General features: G+C 41.2%; 1 protein-coding gene across 4 annotated transcripts in view; it reads right to left on the bottom strand.

The window, feature by feature from the left end:
* Mgll (monoglyceride lipase) overlaps positions 1-18743 on the bottom strand; it is a 178169-nt gene extending 159426 nt beyond the window's left edge. The window contains exons 1-5 of one of the 4 annotated variants that reach the window (XM_055617409.1): positions 18660-18743; positions 16529-16587; positions 15144-15222; positions 14495-14556; positions 10747-10849 (exon numbers count right to left, since the gene is read on the bottom strand). The gene's annotated coding sequence lies outside the window, so the exon portion shown is untranslated. Of the gene's footprint in view, positions 1-10746; positions 10975-11659; positions 11821-14494; positions 14557-15143; positions 15223-16528; positions 16588-18659 lie in introns of those variants that run through there. The other 3 variants (XM_055617408.1, XM_055617410.1, XM_055617407.1) reach the window with 3 other exon arrangements.
* Positions 18744-20953: the final 2210 nt, after the last annotated feature.

The raw sequence follows: 20953 nt of genomic DNA, 5'->3' as shown, positions 1-20953 counted from the left end.
TTTTCTTTTCTTTTTTTTTTAAACAATTGGTAGAATTCACTAAGGAAGCCATCTGTGCCTGGAGTTTTCTTTGTGGGAAAATTTGAATACAAATTTAATTTCTTTAATAAGGATAGCTACTCAGATTTTTTTTTTTTACTTCTAACAGATTAAAAGAAGTTATGTTTTTCTCAAAGTATTTTCATATGCAAAAAGTCCATGAGCTGTCCTCAGTATTATCTGTAGTGATACCCCTTTTCAAGTATTGGTAACTAATAATTTGTATTTCTGTCATTCAGTCTCTTTTTGCCCTCTATGCTTCCTCCTTCTCTCACATATATGCACCCTCTTTCCTCTTCTTCCCCTTTTTTTCAGTCTCTTGAGGGGTGGTCAATTTTATTAATATTGTCAAAGAGCTGTTGCTTTTGCTCCTCCAATTGTTTAATTCTTTTCCATTTCACTGATTTCTGTCTTTTTTAATACTCTTTTTCAACATTCCCAGAGTTCCTTTCTATTTTTCCTTGAATTGTAATTGGGATCGATGGCTCTTCTTTTCTAATGTATGTATTTAAATCTATAAATTTAAGGACTGTTTGAGTTGCATCCTGACATTTTTTGATATATCATATTTTTATTCTCTCTCAGTTAAAAACAAGTTCTGATGTCTTTTTAAATCTCTGCTTACATCCATAGATGATACAGAAATATATTCTTTATTTTCCAAATATTCGAAAGGCTCGTATTGCCTTTTTTTGTGACTTCCAGATTACTTTTCATATGATCAGGAAACTTACTCTAATTTTGGATTGCTAATATTTATTAAATTATTTATGATCTCAAATATGGTCCATTGTGATTGCATCTATTTAGAAAGAATGTCTACATTCTACGTGTGCTGGATGTAAGGTTCCAGGAATGTCTACTGTGGCAAACTGGTTGGTACTGTGATTTAAATCATGTACCCCTACTCCTTTCCATGTGCTTGTTCTGCTACTGAGAAGGGAATCTGTAGCATGGATTTGACTGATTCTTCTTTGAGCACTACATGTTCTTTTTTTTTTTTTAATCTTTTTATTGATTCTTTGAGTTTCACATTATGAACCCCAATCCCACTCATCTCCCCATGCCTTCATGTCCACCCTCAGTCCTTGCAGCTTCCCCTTCAAAAGTAAATAAAAAACAAAATTAAAAAATAAACAAAACAAAACATAAAAAATATCTCATCATGGAATCTGTAGTGTGTCATACAGTATACCCTTTTATTCATACATCTTTGCTTGAAAATATTCATTTCAATGAGTCATTAGTCTGGCTCTAAGGCCTCTGGTCTCTACATTATCAATACTGGATCCTCACCAGGACTTCTCTCAGGAGGCCTGATTGTTGCCCTGCCTGCAGCTTTGGATCTGTAGCAGCAGCCCTTTTACATGCTCCAGCAGTTCATAGACGAGGCAGGTGGAGAGTGGGTCAACTCAAAGCCCTGGATCTGGGCCTGCCAGCTCTCCCACACCCACACCATCAAGGGGAGCTCTCCAGCACTGCCTCAACTACCTCATCCAATGTCACAGCCCAGAAAGGGCAAGGCCAGCTCTCCTGCTCTCATGCCCTTGGGGCTGGTTCACCTGCACCCAGAGCACTAGAGCCAGCTCTACTGTGCTGCCCAGGCAAGGTGCAGGGCCTGCAGCCAGTGAGTGGTGAGGCCAGCTCTCCTGCCTGACACCCTCCCTCACCCTCACCACCAGCCCTTGAGGCCTGCTCGCCAGAGCCTTTGCCATCAGGGCCAGCTCTGCTGTGCTGCCCAGGTGAGGGAGCACTCCATGTTCTTGTGTCACACATTTTTAAGGTATTGTAGATTTATACACTCAGAACAGTAAAAGCCAAAGAATTACTCTTCCTCCTTATTTTTGTCTTTGGAGATGCAGCCATATCAGCTACCTCAGCGTAGCAAGGGTGTCCACACAACCGCACAACAGTCTTATCATTGTTGTTTTAGTTAGTTTTCTTGTCTGACAAATTGTTTGACAGAGGAAACTGGAAAAGGTGTATTTGGCTTGTGGCTTAAGAGCAAATACAGTCCATCATGGCTAGAGGTGGCAGCCTGAGGCAGCTGGACCACAGTCAGAGCACAGAGAAAGATGAATGTGTGTATTCAGCTGCCTTCTTCCTTTTTTCTCTTCATTCATTTTGGGCCCCCAGACCATGGAATGGTGTCATCTACATTCAGGGTGAGTCTTTCTTCCTCAGTGAAACCTCTCTGGAGGCTCCCTCACAGACCAAGCCAGAGGTGTGTCTCCTACTGACTCTATGCCCAGGCAAGTTGTCAGAAAAGATTCATTATCTGTCACAAGCACACTATTTCTTTTTTCCTTAACCTTCCCACATCCTTACAGTTAAGGAGAATTTCTTGTGGGTATCACAAAGTTAGATCTCATTTTTTTCTATTCAAACAACAAAATTTATCTTTCCATCAGTGGGCTTAGATGATTTATTTTTGGTTAGGTTTAAAATTATCATCCTATGGTTTGTTTTTCATTGTCCCTTAAGATCATTTTATATTTCTTGCTTTCGAGACTCTGAACTAGATATTTTAAATTCTTCCCTTTTATCTCCTCTATTGTACTTTTAGTATTAACTCTTCATACTGTACTTCATGGTTCCTCTGAGGATCATATGTCTCCTTAGCTTGTCATAGTCTGCCTTAACTGATTACCACACAACCTGGGCTTTAGGAACTTCACAGCACTTCTGTCTCTTCACTTGCCAACCCTCAGGACACTTGTCATATATTTTACTTGTACATACACAAATTCCTCCATTCTTTCTTATTTTGTTTTAACTGGTCAGTCATTTTTTAAAGTAATTTTTAAAAACCAATCTTTCTTACCTACTTACATATGTTTCTGGGACTCCTCAGCTGTTCCAGAAGACAGAGGGTCCTAAATAGAATCATTTCCCCTCACCTGTGTCTTGGTGAGACCCTATAGCAAACAGGCTGGGTGGTATAGACAAGCATTGATGTGCCACAGTCCTGGAGGAAGGGAGTCCAAGGTTTGTGTGCCAGTCTAATCTGGCCCCTGGTGAAAGCCTCATTCCTGTGCTGTATCATCACATGGCCTTTCTTGGGGTTTGAAGAGTGAACTCACATGTCTTTATCTTTTACAAGACGATTAATCACATAATGAAGGCTCCATCCTCATGAACTCTAGCTCCCACAGTTCCTCCCTCCAAATACCATCACACTGGGAACTCTGGTTCAGCTTACACATATCAGAAAACATAAAAAGATCCCATTGCATGTTTCAGGCTTGCTGGCCAGTGAGCTTCTGCCATTCTCCTGTCCAACTCCTGGCTCACGAGAAAAGCACAGACCACCACACTGGGGTTTTCCCATGGCTTCCAGGCATTTAACTCAGCTCAAGCTTGCATGGGAAGCATGCTTACCTGATGTTTGGCCTCCCAGGCCATCTGTTACTACTTTTATTATTTTTATGGTTCCCCTGAATGTTATCTCTTCTGCCAGCATTTAAGATTTCCCTCTTAGGGCTGGCGAGGTGGCTCAGTGTTTGAGAACGCTTGCTGATGATCTGGGTTCAGTGCCAGCACCCACATGGTAACACATAGCCATCCATAACTCCAGTCCCAAGGGATCTAAATGCTCTTTTGTCCTCTGTGGCACCAGGTATACATGCGGTGAAGATACATACATGGAGGCAAAACACTCACATGAAGTAAAATAAATTAATCTAAAAATAATAAAATGAGATTTTCTTTTTTGTTGTTGTGTTCATATATGGCATGCTTGGGAACACTCCTCAGGTCCTCACTGGGAGCCTATCTGGGGAACTCTGGGTTCATCTGACCCATGGGCTGGTGTCTTTTATCAGTTTTAGAAAATATTTGACCATTATTGCTTCAAATATTTCTTTTGTCTCATTCTTTACCTTTTCCTTCTAGAAAAAAAAGTAATTTGTGTTCCTTCAAGGAAAAAAGTAATTAACTAGTAATTTGATATACTGTCCCATAAGTCATTGGCCATTAAAAACAAACAAACAAACAAAAAACCCACAAAACTTTCTCCTTTCTATGCTTCCTATGGGTAGTTTATGTAATCTGTTTGTGTGTGTGTGTCTTAGTTTGGGTTTCTATTGCTGTGAAGAAACACCATGACCACAGCAACTCTTACAAAGGAAGGCATTTAACTGGGGCTGGCTTACAGTTTCAGAGGTTCTGCCCATTATCGTCATCATCATCATCATGATGGGAAATATGGTGGCATGCAGGCAGATGTGGTGCTGGAGAGGAAACTGAGAGTTCTACATCTTGATCGAAGAAAGCCACACCTACTGCAACAAGGCCATACCCCCTAATAGCACCACTCCCTATGGACCTATGGGGGCCATTTTACTCAAACTGAGCTCACTTATCTTTTACTTCTTGAATCTGGCCTGCTAATCACAACTGATAAAGCCTTCATATCAGCTTTCTAATTGGGTCTTTTATAGTGTTCGCCTACATCTGTTTACTCATTCCTCAAATTTGTTTCACCAAGTTAACATTTTAAATTTTTTTGTTATTCTAAGTGTTTGCCTGCGCGTATGTCTGTGCATATGTATACCTGGTGCCCGTGGAGGCCAGAAGGGAGGTAGATCCTCTGGAACTGGAGTTACAGCCCAGTGGTGCTGCGAATCAAAACCAGGTCCTCTAGAAGAATAGCCAGTGTTCCCAACCACTAAGCAATCTCTCTGGTCCCAACTGTAACATGATTTTGGGTTTTCTGTTTTGCTTTGCTTTCCCTGCTTAAGACAGAGTCTCACTATCTAGCTCTGGCCTGCCTGGAACTAGGTAGGTAAACCAGGCTGATCTTGAACTCATGGAAGTATGACTATTTCTATCTCCCAAGCATTTAACATATTTATAGCAATTGTTTTAATGTTCTTCTGTTTGTGGATACAAATGTGTGTATACATGTATGTAGAGGTGGTATGAATATTTTTGTGTGGGGGCTAAAGGGCAACACTTTTTGTATTTATTTATTTATTTTGTGGGTATGCATGTGAATGTTTTATGGAGGTCAGAGGACAACTTGTTTGATCCTCTCCTTCTGCTTTGTAGGTCCCAGGGATTGAACTTAGCTCATTAAGCTTGAAAGCAAGAATTTTTACCCACTGAGCCATCTTCCTAGCTCATCTTTTATTTGTGTTGTTGTGGTATGTTTATTGGCCTATGTGTATATGCATAGAAGTCAATGCGGAATGTCTACCTCAATTGCTCTCCACCTAATATATATATATTTTTTAAACAGGGACTCTTACTGGCCTTGAAGTTTGCCAATTTGGACAGATTGGATGGCCAACCTGTTGCAGGAACCTTCCTATCTCTGTCTCCCAGTTCTGGAATTATAGGCACACACTTTCACACCTAGCATTTTTATATGGATTATGGAGGATCAAACTCAGGTCTTCATATTTGCATAGAAAATGCTTCGTTGACTGAGCTACCTGCCTAGGCCCACTTGAAAGCCCCAAGTGCCAATCCCAACATCTAGCTCTTTTCTGGGTCTGCCTTAAAACAAAACAACTTGTTTTCCTTCTTTGATGATAAACATATTTTTCTCCTTCAAATATATAAATCATTCTGTGATGTGTGCTGGCCATTTGTGAACCCTAATACCCTAACAGATTCTAGATTTTGATACTTTTCTCTAGAGAGTGCTGAGTTCTGTGCAGGGAAATTGCTGAATCACTTAGCGTTCACTGAGAGTGTGTCTTCTTCACAGGTCTTCTTCAGTGTTCCTCATCATGGGGCACAGCCTTAATCTACAGCGAGATTCATACTCCTGCCTAACAAGTGCTCTTTCTGGGGTTTTGATTGAATGTCATTCATGTCTACCTAGGTCTCTGGTTTAAGGCTGAGTGACTTCTGAAGTCTCTGACCAACTCTGTTTCCCAGGAGCCTTTTGGTATATGGTCCTGAGCATGCTCAGTGTAGGGGCTGGCTGAGGACAGGAAGGGAACTCTTACTTAGTATTAAGGGATGACTTTTCTGCTTTCTGCCTCATGCACTGACACACAAACTTCCCAGTCTTAGCAGCCAAAGACGTGTTTCCTCAGCCCAGGATACTACCGCTCTTTGGCTAAACTTTATTACACAATGGTTTAGAGATAGTCTTAAAGCAGAAAGCAAGACAGATATGGAGGGTACTGTGAGTGCTGCCTGGGTTCAGAGGTCATGGCCTTCCAGCTACTCACTATCCAGTCTGAAGCCCATTGCCCCGGATGTTCTGACCACTCATTAGTTACTTCTGTTGGAGGTTAGATCTAACACCAGCAGTTGTTTTTGGTGACTGGCCGGAAGTCTGCTGAATGTGTGAATGCACAGAGAAGCAAGAGGAGATTTCAAGTCTGATATGTCAGTCAGTCATAAGAATTAAATTACTTGGGCTGGAGAGATGCCCCTACAGTTAAGCACATCTACTACTCTTGCAGCTTCATTCCCAGCATGCATGTTGAATGATTCATAACTGCAACTTCAGATCCAGGAAAACTGACACCCCGCCCCCAGCTTCTACTCACCTGCAATACCCACATGCAGAAACATCACCTATAAATAACTAGTAATGATATAAATAAATTAAATATTTAATTACTGCCCTTCTCCCTTTGAGATCCTCTAAAACAGAATCAGGCCCACAACGTAGGCTCCTACTTCCTCCTTTTTCCATCAGCCACTGTCTAAGAGCCAGTCTCGTTTGAGGCCATGTTCTTTTCATCTTCATCTTCTGTTGATTCTGAACCCTTCCTCAGATACTAGAGTTACAAAATGACCATTGGATAAAGACAAACTAACAAACAAAACCCAAGGAACTCAAAGGAATCCCAAAATACAAATATTATAATATAATAACAATTTTCTAACTATACACCCTTAAAAATAAGATGCAGGAGGAATTAGGGACTCCTGAATAGGTGAACTGCATTGGTAACATTCCCTAAGGAAGGTGAAGCAATGATAATTCGCAGCAGACAGGTTTCTTATAACTATTAATCTCCTGCATTCAAAGTGGCAATAAATCATATAGTCCTCCCAATCTCCAGTGGAGGTTAAAAGAAAAATAAAGATCCATGTCCAGGTAGGCAATCAGGAAAGCTCCCAGGAACATGGTGGGCACTTGCTGTAGCTAGCTGAATTTGGACTGAAGGTTTAACACAATGAGCAGCATTAACCATCCACCATATGCAGTACTGGGCCCAACGTGGGTATTTTAAAATAAATGTGTATGACTCAAGTCTTTAACCATTCTCTACAGTGGTCTTCTTTTATTCCTAGGTCGTGCTCAGTCTCTGCTCTGGATCCTTTTGTTGACTCAGAACATCCAGTCACCATGTTTACTGTTTGTGAAAATCTGATTAACTTGGAAAACACTATTGCCTCTCCCCACATCTGGATTAGGGACCATCTGCTTGCTGAGTTCTTGCATGCCTGCTGATGTTTCCCCAAGCTTTATACAAGTATTTTGGAAATATGGTGCACTTTGGCTTTGAGATGTGTGAATGGAAGATTTTTAATGTAAGAAGCCCTGCATGATTGTTATTCTTAAATAGATGTATGCAACTGTTAAATTTTGCATTTTTGGTTGTTTTCCACAGCTGACAGAACACATTACCAGTGAGAATATAAGGTCAGCAAAACAGCTGCAACTGGGAAAAGGGACCAGTAGCTTCGAGAAAGAACAGATAAAAAGAGTCAGCTACTGTGATGGTGCAGAAGCCAACACACCGACCATGTAAAACAGATGATCTTACAGGCTCCTCATGGATAAATCTAGAGATATAATCTACCCTATTATGTATGGCATCCCTAACTGCACAAACCTAAATTAATAAATCTTGGGTTGTGGAGGTAGAAGAAGTTAACATAGTTCTTCCTAGAAAGCTAAAGATTGCTCTAAAGTAAGATACTCTGTAGCTGTGTGGTCATGGGTGTGTCTTTTAGATAATCCCAGCTTTCTTCTTATTTGTAACCAATGAGTTCCCAGGATTTGGTTATCTAGTCTTCCCATTTCCCTTTTAGAAGGAAGTAATTCTCAGAGGATTGGAGTTTGCTTCTACACATTCATCTTGCCACCAAAGTCTGATCAGTAAGAAATAGGTCTCCTGTGATGAGGCTAGTGGTGAAAGCATAAGCAAATCCACAAATACATGCTCCAGGGGCTGCAAAACTCTCATCCCTCGGTTAAAACCTTTCCAAATGTAAACTACAGGCAGTGTGCCACAGTACCATAGACAGTTTGGGTATGGAGTGTCCACCAAAGGTTCCTGGGATGAAAGTTTAGCTGACATTGTAGGGGGCTATTGGAAGGTGGAAGGACCTTTAAGAGGTGGAGCCTAGCAGGGTGTAGTTTGCTTGTGGGAGGTTGTGTCCTTGGAGGAAATACTGAGACCCTATCTCTCCTGTCTCACAACAACCACATGTGAACATATGCCTTCTATGTGCTTCTTCCATGATGGACTGTACCATAATAGGCCCACAACCACAGAGACAAGTAAACATGCCCTGAAACTCCCACCACAGTGAACAGAAAAACCTTTCCTTCTTTTAAGATGATCGCTTCAGATATTTTGTCACAGTAACGGAAAGCTAAACTGAGTAATCACATGGTGAAACCATTCACGCTTCATGCTTAGATGCCCCTACATGGACCTATGCATGGCCCAGATTATCATGGTGCTCTATAATGAACAATACAGATTTATGCCACAGAATTGGTTGGCATCTTTTTAAAAAGGCTTACATCATTAAAATGATTTCCTAAAGCCTAAAGCCTCACAATTCCTTTCAGCTAAACAAGTTTCTATACTTTTATACTTTATTTTATACTTTACAATATTAATGCACATCTAAACACATAGTTGCTTTTCTTTTGCTGTTATAAAACACCATGACTAAGACAACTCTGCTTGGCTTATGGTTTCAGAGGGAGAGTCCATAAAGACAGGGGTGCTATGGAGGAAGGGGAGTTGGGGTAGGAAGCTGAGAGATCACATCTTCATCCACCAACATGAAGCAGAAAGAGTGAACAGGAAGTGAGGCAAGGTTATTCACTCTCATAGCCTGCCCCCAGTGACAGGCTTCCTCTAGCAAAGCTGCTCTTGCCATAACCTCCCCCAAAGCACCACTAACTGGGGAACAAGTGTCCAAATACATGAGTATATGAGGGACATTTGTCATTCAAACCGCAATACAAACATTTTGTGTGATGGCAGAAATGCACATTGTCACACAATATGATCTACTTTCTCATACATGTTGTATAGTGCTTCTTAGAATTATTGATCTTTATTTATAATGTCTACAGAATACTTAATAAAACTGACATAACAATTTAGTGGAGTTAATACCATAATTCTGCCAGCTTCATCTGCCTTCTACTGAAATAGATGAACTAAGGTCTACTTAGTGCTCCTTGTCTATCTCTCTTTGCAGCTCCTTGGTAGGGATTAACAAGGTTATTGTGTTTATGGATACATAGATATTTACAGAAGATATATTGTCTTGAATTTTATCCTTTATTAATGTAAAATGCTGCAATTTGTTGTATTTAATAATTTGTATCTGAATTTTACTTCGTCTGATATCTGTCATATTCTCTATGCTTACACACATGCACACACAGGTGTACGCATATATTTAGGTGCATACATATATGTACATACATAGGCACACATGCTTACCAGACATGCATGTACACACAACACAGGCATGAATGATACACATCCATATGTAGATACGCACATACAAGCACACAAGCATGTACACACACACAAGACATATACACACAGGCAAACATGCATGCACAGGCAGACACACATCCATGTAAACACATACATATACTGGTTCAAACAAGCCCCCATAGAATGCATACACAGGTACACAGACACACATGTACACACCAACATGTACACACAGGCACGCACATATACATGCATACAGAGACACACAAGCACACATATACATGCACAGAACATATCTGTGTGCACACATTTATAAGCACATTTTTGGTTGGAGTATCTTCAACCATCCTTGTATTTTCAGTTTTCCTGTTTAACTTTGTGACTCCGTTTGAAAAATTTTTTAAGATAAGTGATTTATATTTATTTTTATTGGTATAACACATTTGATCCTGGTTCTGTCTTTTTTTTTTTTTTTTCTTTTTCAGGTACAGCATTGCAAAATGTTTTGAACTTTTTCAGATAACATCGTTGATATCAGAATGTGTCTCACAGCTTAATCGGTAATATTTTTATGTAGCAATCATTAAAACAACCATGATCTTACCAGTAATTTCCCTTACTTTTTGCTGCAGTTCTTCTCCTAAGATGAACATTCCTAATGTTCATTCCTAATGAACACTCCTAAAGCTCCTAAGATGAACATTCTGTACTGGGATATCTTTAAACCTACCCAGTTACTTAATACTTATAACCTCCTCTTTCTCTTGCCGGTGCCCACTAGTTTCACAGAGCGTGAACAATAGAATTACCAGTCTCTTTGCCCGATCCCCTTCTCCTCTTTCCCTACCCACTTTCATTCACCAACACTGCATCTGCTTAATGCTTATCTTTTTCATTCTTAATCATTCTTAACTGCAGACAAAGTGATTGCCAGCATTAAAGACGACATAATCCATGAGCTTATTCTGCTCACTAACATTGGCAGAACACACAGTACTAACCTTACCTGTGGGATGCAGGGTAGGGAAGCACTTACCTCACTCTGTTCAGAGAGCACCCCGGGCTTCAGTGTCTTAACAAGGTGAATATTGTTGGGTCTCACAGTCCATGGGCCAGCTGAGCAGCTCCTCTGGAGAAGACTAGATGATCACATCAGTAGTTATGGGGTTAGCAGTGTGGCTGGTCTGGAAAGACCTCACTGAAGTTGGCTGAGGCAGAGGCCATATGTCTGGGATCAGCAGCAGGCAAGTCTGGGCTTGCTTACCTGGAAGGACAAGGGCTTCACACAGCCAGAAGGGCACCTGGCACACAGGCGTTTATGAGTCCCTGTTTGCCTTGCATCTACCACTGTCAACTGACCCAGTATACCACAGAGCCAGGCCCAGAGTGGGAGAAAGGGCCATTTGATAAGGAGCCTTCACTCCACTCTTTTCTATTCCTTTTTCCTTTGTTTTTGTTTTGGGTCTGCTACCAAATGTTTTCAACATTTAATCCTTTCCTCAAGTATCCAGTCACTTCTTGGCTGGTTGAGGTCAGCCTCCAATGACCTCCTCCAGGAGAGGTTCAAGATGATGGGGGGTGGTCAGGACAAAGCCTTCTGGTACACACAGAGGCATTGTGCAGTATGTCAGTAGCAGCCCAACCTTAGCTGACTGGAGATGGAGCTTCAGAGGTGGGGGATGTACAATGCAAGGGGGATCACTTCCTTTGTGTATTACTGTTGCTGTAACACAACAATGTTGTATAATAACCAAACATAACTTTTAGAAAATTTATAACCAAAAAGTTATAACGAAAGTTATAACCAAGTTATAAAAGTTATAACCAAACATAACTTTTAGAAAAATGTATTTGGGTTTATGGTTCCATAGGGATAAGTTTCATCATGGCAGCAAAGCATGGCAGAGAGTAGCAGACGTGGCAGTAAGAACAGGATGCTGAGAGCTTACCTTCTCAACTGTAAGCATGAAGCAAAGAGCGAACTGGATGCGGGTGAGGCTTTTTAGTCTCAGATCCTACCAGCAGTGGCAGACTTCCTCCAGCAAGGCTGAAACTCCTAAAACTCCCCAAACAGTACTATAACTGGGGATCAAATGTTCAAATTTTGAGCCTGCAAGGAATGGTTTCATTCAAATCACTACAATTTACAAGACTTCCAACCCTGCTGTTAGCTAGGGGTCACTAGTAAAAGAGACAGAGATGGAGAGACAGGAATAGAGATAAAGTCAAAAGAGAGAGACAAAGATAGAAATAGACTCAGAGACAAGGATAGAGACAGAGATATAAAGATAGGGACAGATACAGAGAGAGATACAGAAAGGAATAGAAACAAAGACAAGGATAGAGCCATGAACACAGAGATAAAGACAGCCTGAGACTGAGGTTAAGACTGAGATAGCTAAAAAAGAGTCAGAGGAATGAGTGGGTAATGATGGAGTTGGCCCTCACTGTTATGGTGCTCAAGAAATCCTACAATCTGTCATCTGCTGCTAAAGATACAGGAACTGATGGCGCAGTTCTGTCCTGGTTCAAAGGCCTGAGAGCCAAGGGACTCAATTATTAATTCCCCATCAGCTCTGAAGACTAGGGCTGTCATGTCTAAGAGTAGGAGAAGATAGAGGCTCTGCTCAGAAAGGGAAAGAGAACTTTCTTCTGCTCTTTTGTTCTTCAGGCCTTTAATGAAGGTAAGGAGGAGCTCTTTATCTAGTCTGCCAGTTCAAATGGTGATTTCATCCAGAAGCCCCTCGACAACAGAAAAGAGGGTTCCACTGACTATATGGACAGCTCTACCACACTGACACTGAAAATAATCTCATCCCTAGGCTGCTGTACTTGATTCAAAATGAGTTGCCTTGCTGGAGAGATGGCTCAGACATTAAAAGTTAAGGTCCCCAAACAAAAAGACAAAATCAGCTGCCCACTCTCAGGTGCTACTGGATCCAGAGAGACCTTCTTCACAGAGCTAGTGCTCAGTTATCAAACAACCTGCTGAAAGGGAGGCAATGCTATCACTGTGTGGTTCCTGGTTCAGGGCCCTTCATACAAGGGAGTAAGTTGGGTCAGTGGCGCATGAGTCAAGAGCAGAAGGACATTCAGACCTTTGCTGTATAACTTGCACCCAAACTGTTTACCTGTCCTATCCTCTGCTGAGCTTTAGCTAATTATGTTGACAGAGGCCTGAGAGTCCCTTTGTAGTTGGATCTGCCATCTTGGCTTCTGTAGTTACCAAAATATGCCCGGCTAATCCATTGATACAAGGGGAGACATGTAGTGCAGACATGTTCCCCACTAACCTTCAACCTGAAGTGAAAGAGGAGCCTCTTCAGTCTGAAGCAGAACCAAGAGGAGCTTAGATGGCATTAACACAGGCTGCTTGCCACAGCACATGGCAAGGGCTAAGCAGGCAAGTTTGGAGGTGGCATGCTACACAGGAGTGAACTGCTACTGCTGGATTTGGCCTGGGTTGGTGTTTCTAGAAAAACTGTCATGAAATGATGGCCTACTTCCTGGTAGAGCCATACCCTCTAGGGATGAGAATGGAACTTCCCCTGCCATGGCCACCCATCACTGAGACAATATAGACCAGGTGTGCCCATAGAATGGCCAGAGCCACACAACGTGTGTGGACTTCTCATATTCTCTCAGTCCTCTTTCCTATCCATGCCTGACTGAAATATCTCCAACATTTTCGCCCTTAGCATGGAGCTGCAGACCCAGAAGTGCCCTTATACCTATTTTTTTAATAAATCCATCAGTAAGTACATTAGAAGGTCATTTTCAGAAACTAACAAATGGCTTGTGGGAATTGAAAGGCACACCATTTCTTGTGTATAATGCATCTAAACACACCAATGACACTTTGAACAAATAAGCAAACTCACGGGAATTAGATTTTGATTGCACTTCTTTTAAAAGGTAGCTGCTGTGTTCAATACGGACACACAGTCTAATGGGCTGCTGGGACTCCATGACCAAAGAAGAGGGAAAATTCCATTAAGTGTCCTGAGTCCTTTCCAAAACTGGTGTTAAGGGAAACCTGTTTGGCTTAAAAGAAATTTGTTCCTGGGACTAATAAACTTGCTTAATCAGTGGGAAGAACTGAAACTGGACTCTTTACTGCTGTACTGCTCAGAACTTTTAATATGCTAATGTACATTGTACAGCTCCGAGAGGGGGGTATTAGTATGCAGCATTTCCTAAGCCAACTTGGCCTGGAACCCTGAGAACTCTGTGTGCCTAGGACATCTGTATGATTCATATCAGCCCATGGAACACACTTTGAGAAACTCTGATCTTTTCCAAGGACCTACAAGGTAATGAATCATTCTGTCAGTTGCACAGTTACATTTAAATCTCACCATCCTGGCCCTAAATGGCCTATCTCAGTGGTTGGTCACCTTTTCACGGTTACAGCTCATTGAAGGGATTGAAAGACTCAAGGCCAGGGGCAAGAGGGAGTGGGGGTGGAAAGCCACTAAACAGGTCAGAAATAATTTCATTGAAAACACTTCTTAAGCTGAACAAAGGCTCACAAGTCTATTAAAAAAAAATACACAGTTGTGCTGTTATTCCCTACAACACTGGGTCTTTTCTAGAACTTAGAGATGGACCCAAGCTAGCACTGCAAAGAAATGCTGGGTTTGGGCCTGCCTGCCAAGACCTTACCCCCTTTAACTCTTCTTTCTCATAAGCCAAGCACCACACAGCCAAATCAATGCAGCAGCCACACTGAGACTTATGTGTAATAAAGCAAAGTCACACAGATGAAGAAGTTCACAGCTCACCTGCTGGCAAACTGGTGGGAAAGCCAGAGTCAACGGTGGCATGCCATGTGTCAGACAACTATCTAAGGAACAGATGATTGCCGTTTCACCATTGTCCAACACTTAGGTTGATTTCCAAGCAAGCAAACAAACAAAAACAAAAAAAAAGCCCCCAAACCAAAAACAGAAGAAAAATGCCTCCAGCCTCCTTGGCCCTCAAAGGCACTGCAATATGTGGCCTTCCAGCCATGAGTCTGGGTAATGGTATGCATGGAAATGCTGTGATTTGGATAAACATCCAGCAAAACCCCTGGGTTAAAGGCTTGGCCTCAGCCCATGGCTGTAAAGGTGGAGCCTAGTGGGAGACATTTCCACCAAGGACTGTGCTCCTCAAGCAGAGGACACTGACCCCTCCTTTTTCTCTTTTTAATCCAGGTCAGCACACACTCCCACCATAATGTACTACCTCACCACAAGTCCAAATACAGCAAAATCAACTAACCATAGACTGAAATCTTCAAGACAATAGGCCAAAACAAATCTTCCCTTATTTCTAAATCACTGTCAAAACTATTATTTTGTTATACAAGCACAAAGCCAATTAAAACATGGCAGTCAGATGTGCTTATAATTAACTTTCAACATAGTGTGTTATGGCATATAGCTGTACCTTGTGCTTACCACTCAGGGAAGATTCTTGCCCTGTAATAGGAGCAGGCAAGGTGACCAGCTTATATGTAAAAGGCAACCTATGAAGGAAGAGTCACATATAAGAAATGTACACAGCAGATCTGTAGCAAACCCAGGTGCAGGAAGGTCTTGCCCAAAAATGAGATGGTAAGGAGAGGTCATTCTATAAGAACCAATATTAACCATTGAGGAAAAAACCGCAGGAAAGAAGAGAAATTACCAATAATAAATAGTGCCTGTAAAATAAAGAATAGATGGCTTTTATCTACAAAATCCCATTTCTAAGAATCTCTCAGAATAATAAAAATCATTCCAAGATCAATAATCATAACCTATAAAGATAATAATAGTAAAATAATGACTCAGAACTAAGAACACTTGCTACTCTTTCAGAGGACTGGTGTTCAGTTCCCAGCACCCACATGGCAGCTCACAACCATCTGTAACTCCATTTGCAGGGGATCTGATGCCCTCTTTTGGCCTCTGCAGGCACCAGGCACAGACATACAAGCAAGAAAAACACAAATATACACAAAAATAAGTTAATTAATTAAAAAATTTCAAATTAGCTGTGACAAGCACAGTAAATCTTGTGCTGTCTGTATCATGTGATGCAGATGACAATTTGTGTCTACTGATATAAAAACCATCTATAAACTGTCATTAGAACACATGATGAAAAATAAGGTGTGACTCCTTGTAGGCAATACTGTGCATGTTCATGAGTGAGGCCTCTGTTCTCTAGAATGCTTGCCAAGAGCTTTGCTTCCATGGCTGCTCTTGTACTTTTTGGTATGGTTAGGATCCGTCCACAATAAACTATAAATGTAGGCTTAAATATATTTTTGTTTTTCTTTGTTTTGTTGGAGACAGGATCTTACTAGATGGTCCAGGCTGTCCTCAAGCTCACTATTGGGATTGCACAGGCATGCCAAAATGCTTTTAAAGAACACAGAAAAGGAATCAGGTAAACAGTGAGACACTAATTCTGACAGAAATGCAGAGCAAACATCTGAAAAGGGAGCAAATCAAGCATGGAAAATCCTCTGTCTCATGTGGGCTTCAGTTCGTGAGCTTCTCTCCAGCCCAGAATCAACTCTTAATACACAGTAATGAAAGAAGTTTCATTAGGAAAAAATTAGTGGAGGCTCTCTTACTACAATTTATTCAGGTTTATTGAAATTTTAAATGTAAAAACTGGGATGTGGATGTTGTTCAGTGGTAGAGCACTGAACAACAGACATGAAGCCCTAGGTTCATAACCCAGTGCTGTAAAAATAAAAACCTTAACACACACACACACACACACACACACACACACACACACACACACACCAGTACTAAAGAACCAGGAGAATGCCTTACCAAATGTTTACTGCGTGTGTTGAGAAAGTCATCCTTTAAATTTGTGAATCCCAGATGATCTAAGGAAGAAAGAGGGGTAAATATGATTATGTAAGAAATTTAAATTTCTGTATTTAAAAATTCTATTAACAAAATTAAAATATAAATCCAACACAAGGAAAACTGCAGTATTTGTCACAGCATAAAGTTGGCTTGAAGAGGCAGAACCAACCCTTAACAACAGTTATCTCTGGGCCACCTTTTTTGTATTCCCTTAATTTTTATCCTTCAACATATATCTTCATAAATTAAAATGCTCTAAAAAATTAAACCCAGGGGCTGGTGAAATGGCTGCTCAGTGGTTAAAAGCACTTGATGGTCTTTCAAATAACAAAGGTTTAGTTCTTAACAACCACATGGCATCAGGCATAGACATGGTACACACACATATAGACAAAACACTCATACACATGAGATACATTCCTTAAAAAAATGGACTGCCTCTGACATAATCTGATTGGCCTGCTCTTTGATCACCTCCCCCTGAGGGGGGAGCAGCCTTACCAGGCCACAGAAGATGAAAATGCAGCCACTCCTGATGAGATCTGATAGACTAAGATCAGAAGGAAGGAGAGGAGGACCTCCCCTATCAGTGGACTTGGGGAGGGGCATTCGTGAAGAACGGGGAGGGAGGGATTGGGAAGGGAGGAGGGAGGGACTTATGGGGGGATACAAATACAAAGTGAATAAAGCGTAATTAATAAAAATTAAAATTTAAAAAAATGAATACCAAAGGGAAACTGGAAAACAATTATTCATTAAAAAACAAACAAACAAACAAAAACCTTCCAGCTTTAAAGGTGAGAGAAGGAAAGAAAGGCCCTTACAGTAAGCACAGGGCCAGACTCACATTCCAATGCCACTCTTGAACTTGCACCTGGTGCCTCAGAGACATCTAAAACTTAACCTGAGCACAGTGCAATTCTTAGCTACCCTGATAGTAAGAATTTTGGAACTTTTGTTTCTTTAAAAACATAGAAATGCCAGGCATGGTGGCACATGCCTTTAATCTCAGCACTCAAGAGGCAGAGGCAGGCAGATCAATGTGAGTTAGAGGTCAGCCTGGTCTACAAAGCAAATACCAGGATACCAGAGCTACACAGAGAAAACCCATCTCAAAAACCAAAAAAACAAAAAGCAAAAACAAAACAAAACAAAAACCCCATAAATATAAGAACATGTTTTTATCTTAATCCTAGGTATAGGGATATGGGGCTGCTTTGTAGCAGCTGACTGTGATTTGCCTTCATACTTCCAGCAGAAGCATGATTTTGCCAGCTACAGATAATTTCTGTGAATGTGTGATGTTTAGAATTCTGGAAACTCAAAAAACCTAGAGGGTTTATAAACGCCAGAGCCTCAAGAAGCAGTGTGGTTTGTTGGTTGTGGTTTGTTAAGTAGGCAAACACAAAGGAGAAACAGTAAGAAATTTGACACCCTGACAGTAAAGATCAAACTTGTGCCAAGCTGCTCGGACACCCCTGATCAGCAAGAAGTAGCCTAAAGATAACATCGACCCCTTTCCAACCCTTGACTTTATTCAGGGATCTCTGTTCTTTCCTCTCTACCCTTTTTTTTCTCTCTCATATCCAGTGTTAGAGGGTTGAAAGAGAAAAAGAAAACGGGTGGAGAAGAGTGGAATAAAGAAGAACCCATAAAGTAGCTAATACCAATTACATACCCCAACCTCCTATATAAAAAAATCTAACACTTCAACACCGAGACATGAAGTTAATGCACAACCTTTAACATGAAAAAAAAATCAAGAAATCACTAGTTTTGCCATTTTATACTAAAAGCCTTTTAGAACTGTCAGCAGTGGAAAGGATAAAAAAAACCTGTACTATAGCATATTTTTTCACCAATTTATTAGGTGTTTATACCTCTACTTCCCTTCCAACCCTTATTCCTTCCAACACCCCACACACCAGGTAGGAGAGACAGAGAAGAAGAAGGAAGGAAAACCACAGCTAGTATATAGCACATGCTGTGTACCACAGGCACGTCACTCTGTGTTATCCTATTTTAGCTTCTCTGTAGTCTTGCAAGCTGATTGGTTAAATCCATCATATTTCAATCAAGCGACACTTACTCAAGCAGAGGCAGGTAAGTAGCAGAACTAAGTTGCAAACCCAGAAAGGGATCGTTTGTCTGAAGCTTCTTGCTGCCTCCAGAACTAAGTCACAAAGATGAGACTTTTTGGCATCAACTGGGATGAAATCTGCTATCAGCTTGGAAAAGACCTTTAAGCCTTGCTGGCAGGAGAACAGAGACATGAAGAGCTCTGGGGCAGGGTGAACCTGCTCCAGCAGGTTAACAATGGAAGGCAGAACTGTTTAGTCTAGTCTTTTGCTTTGAATCATCCTCAGAAAAGATGCTTCTGCTCTGAACACTGGAACTCATGACAAAAAGGGGGGGGGGGCGCATGATCAGAATCTCAGCAGGAGCAAATATCAGACAACTGAAGCTGAATGGCTCTGTAAGATAACCAGCCTGAACTCCAAACAAACAAACAAAATGTCAAGGTCATGCAAGGCAAAGGAATACTGAGGAATTGTCCAGCTGAAAGGAGACCAAACAACACTGTCAGGTAAACGAAATGTGTGGTCCTGGACTTGGGAAGACTCTTAGGAGTGAGGGCAATCCTATTATAGACAATATGTGCCTCTGTGCTGACAGGGTGCTGGGCAGGCACATGCTACAATAATAGTTCTGGTGGAGGTGTTAAGCTTTCTGGTGTGGTTGGTTACACCATGGATATGTAAAAGGCCATCCAATTCCTAGGACTACATGCTTAAGCAATTGAGGGACTAGGGCGAGGGTCACATCACACTGTCTGGAGTTTGCTCTTTCTTCATGCGGTTTCTTCTATGGCAGACTACCTAAGTAACTTTTAAAAAAAAAATTGAAAAGGTTTATTTGGCTCACACTTTGGGGTGCTGGAGAGTCCAAGGTCAAGTGGCTGCATCTGGGGAAGCTGTAGTGGAACACAGAAGGCAAGTGGGCAACACGTGGCCTGGCTCTGCAACAAGCAGCCTTAGAAGCAGCTGGCCCACCCCAGAGAGAACCAGAACTCTCCTGAGCCACTATTAACCACAGAGGGCTCTATCCCCATGACCCAAAGCTATCCCACTAGGCCCCATCTCCCAACACTTCTGGATTTTAGTACATCTCAACATGAGACTATTTGTTTGTTTGGTTGGTTGGTTGGTTGGTTAGTTGTTTGGTTGGTTAGTTAGAGAAAACCATATTTAAACTACAGCAACTATCAAATATTAGAAAACTAGAATTACATAAGATATTGGCACAAGTAGATACAATGAATGTTAACAGTAGTGAGAGGTCATTGTAACTCTTGAAACTCTGAGTTCTTGAAATTCTTTCCAAATGAAGAAATTTAAATAAAGCATATTAACTGGGCAGTGGTGGCTTATGACTTTAATCCAGCACTTGGAAGGCAAAGGCAGGTAGATCTCTGTGGGTTCCAGGCTAGCCTGATCTACAGAGCAACTTCCAGGACAGCCAGAACTACACAGAGAAACCCTGTCTCAAAAACAAACAAAAAATAATAGGAGAGAAACCCACAGGCTCCAGATGAGCAAATGTTACAATTTATAAAATGTGAGTGGGGATTGCTATAAATGAATCAGTGAGCCTGAAATTGGTCCTTAAGAAAATCATGGAATGTATTTTCAAATGAATGATTTGCAAGCACATAGAAACGTTTATTTGGATCTCTGTAGGCCAACAGGAACACACACACACACATTGATACATATAAATATAGACAAGTCAGGTCAAACTAACCTCATTATCCTTTTAGTATAAAGAATTATAAGCACAATGACCTTGACTTTGGCAGTTTTTACTCTGTTGTTGAAAATATTCTGGAGATAAAGTTAATACACCTGAGAATGTTTTTGTAGCAGCTTACATCACATCCCTAAAAGAAAACTGGTCCTGAATTTTCCATTTACCGATGCTGTTCAGATGTTGGTGGCTTACACAATAGGAGCTGTTGTTTCACAGTTCTGAAGGTTATAAAGTTCAAGATCAATATGACAATAGGGCTGTCTCCTGAGGGCTGGGAAGAAAGGATATGTCCCACGCTTCTCCTTGGTTTGTAGAGGGCCATGTTCATGTGGCATTTCATGTGTGTGCCCTCTCTATATGGACATCCACCAGCCATATAAGCAGAGCCTACTCAGAAGACTCCATTGTCTATTGATTTCCCCTGTGCACCCCATCTCTAATAAGACCACATTCTGAGGCACAGAAGTTAGGATTTCATTACATAAATTTAAGAGGACAATTCAACCATGAATTGCAGGGAAAGAATCTCTAGGATACTGTCCTTTCTTTGTTTCTTCCTTCCTACTTTTCTTC

Source organism: Psammomys obesus, unplaced genomic scaffold, assembly GCF_907164565.1.
Source record: "Psammomys obesus unplaced genomic scaffold, mPsaObe1.curated_primary_1811, whole genome shotgun sequence".
In the NCBI taxonomy this organism is placed as follows: domain Eukaryota; kingdom Metazoa; phylum Chordata; class Mammalia; order Rodentia; family Muridae; genus Psammomys; species Psammomys obesus.
Note: the sequence above shows the minus strand (reverse complement) of the source record. Positions and strands in the feature narration are given on the sequence as shown.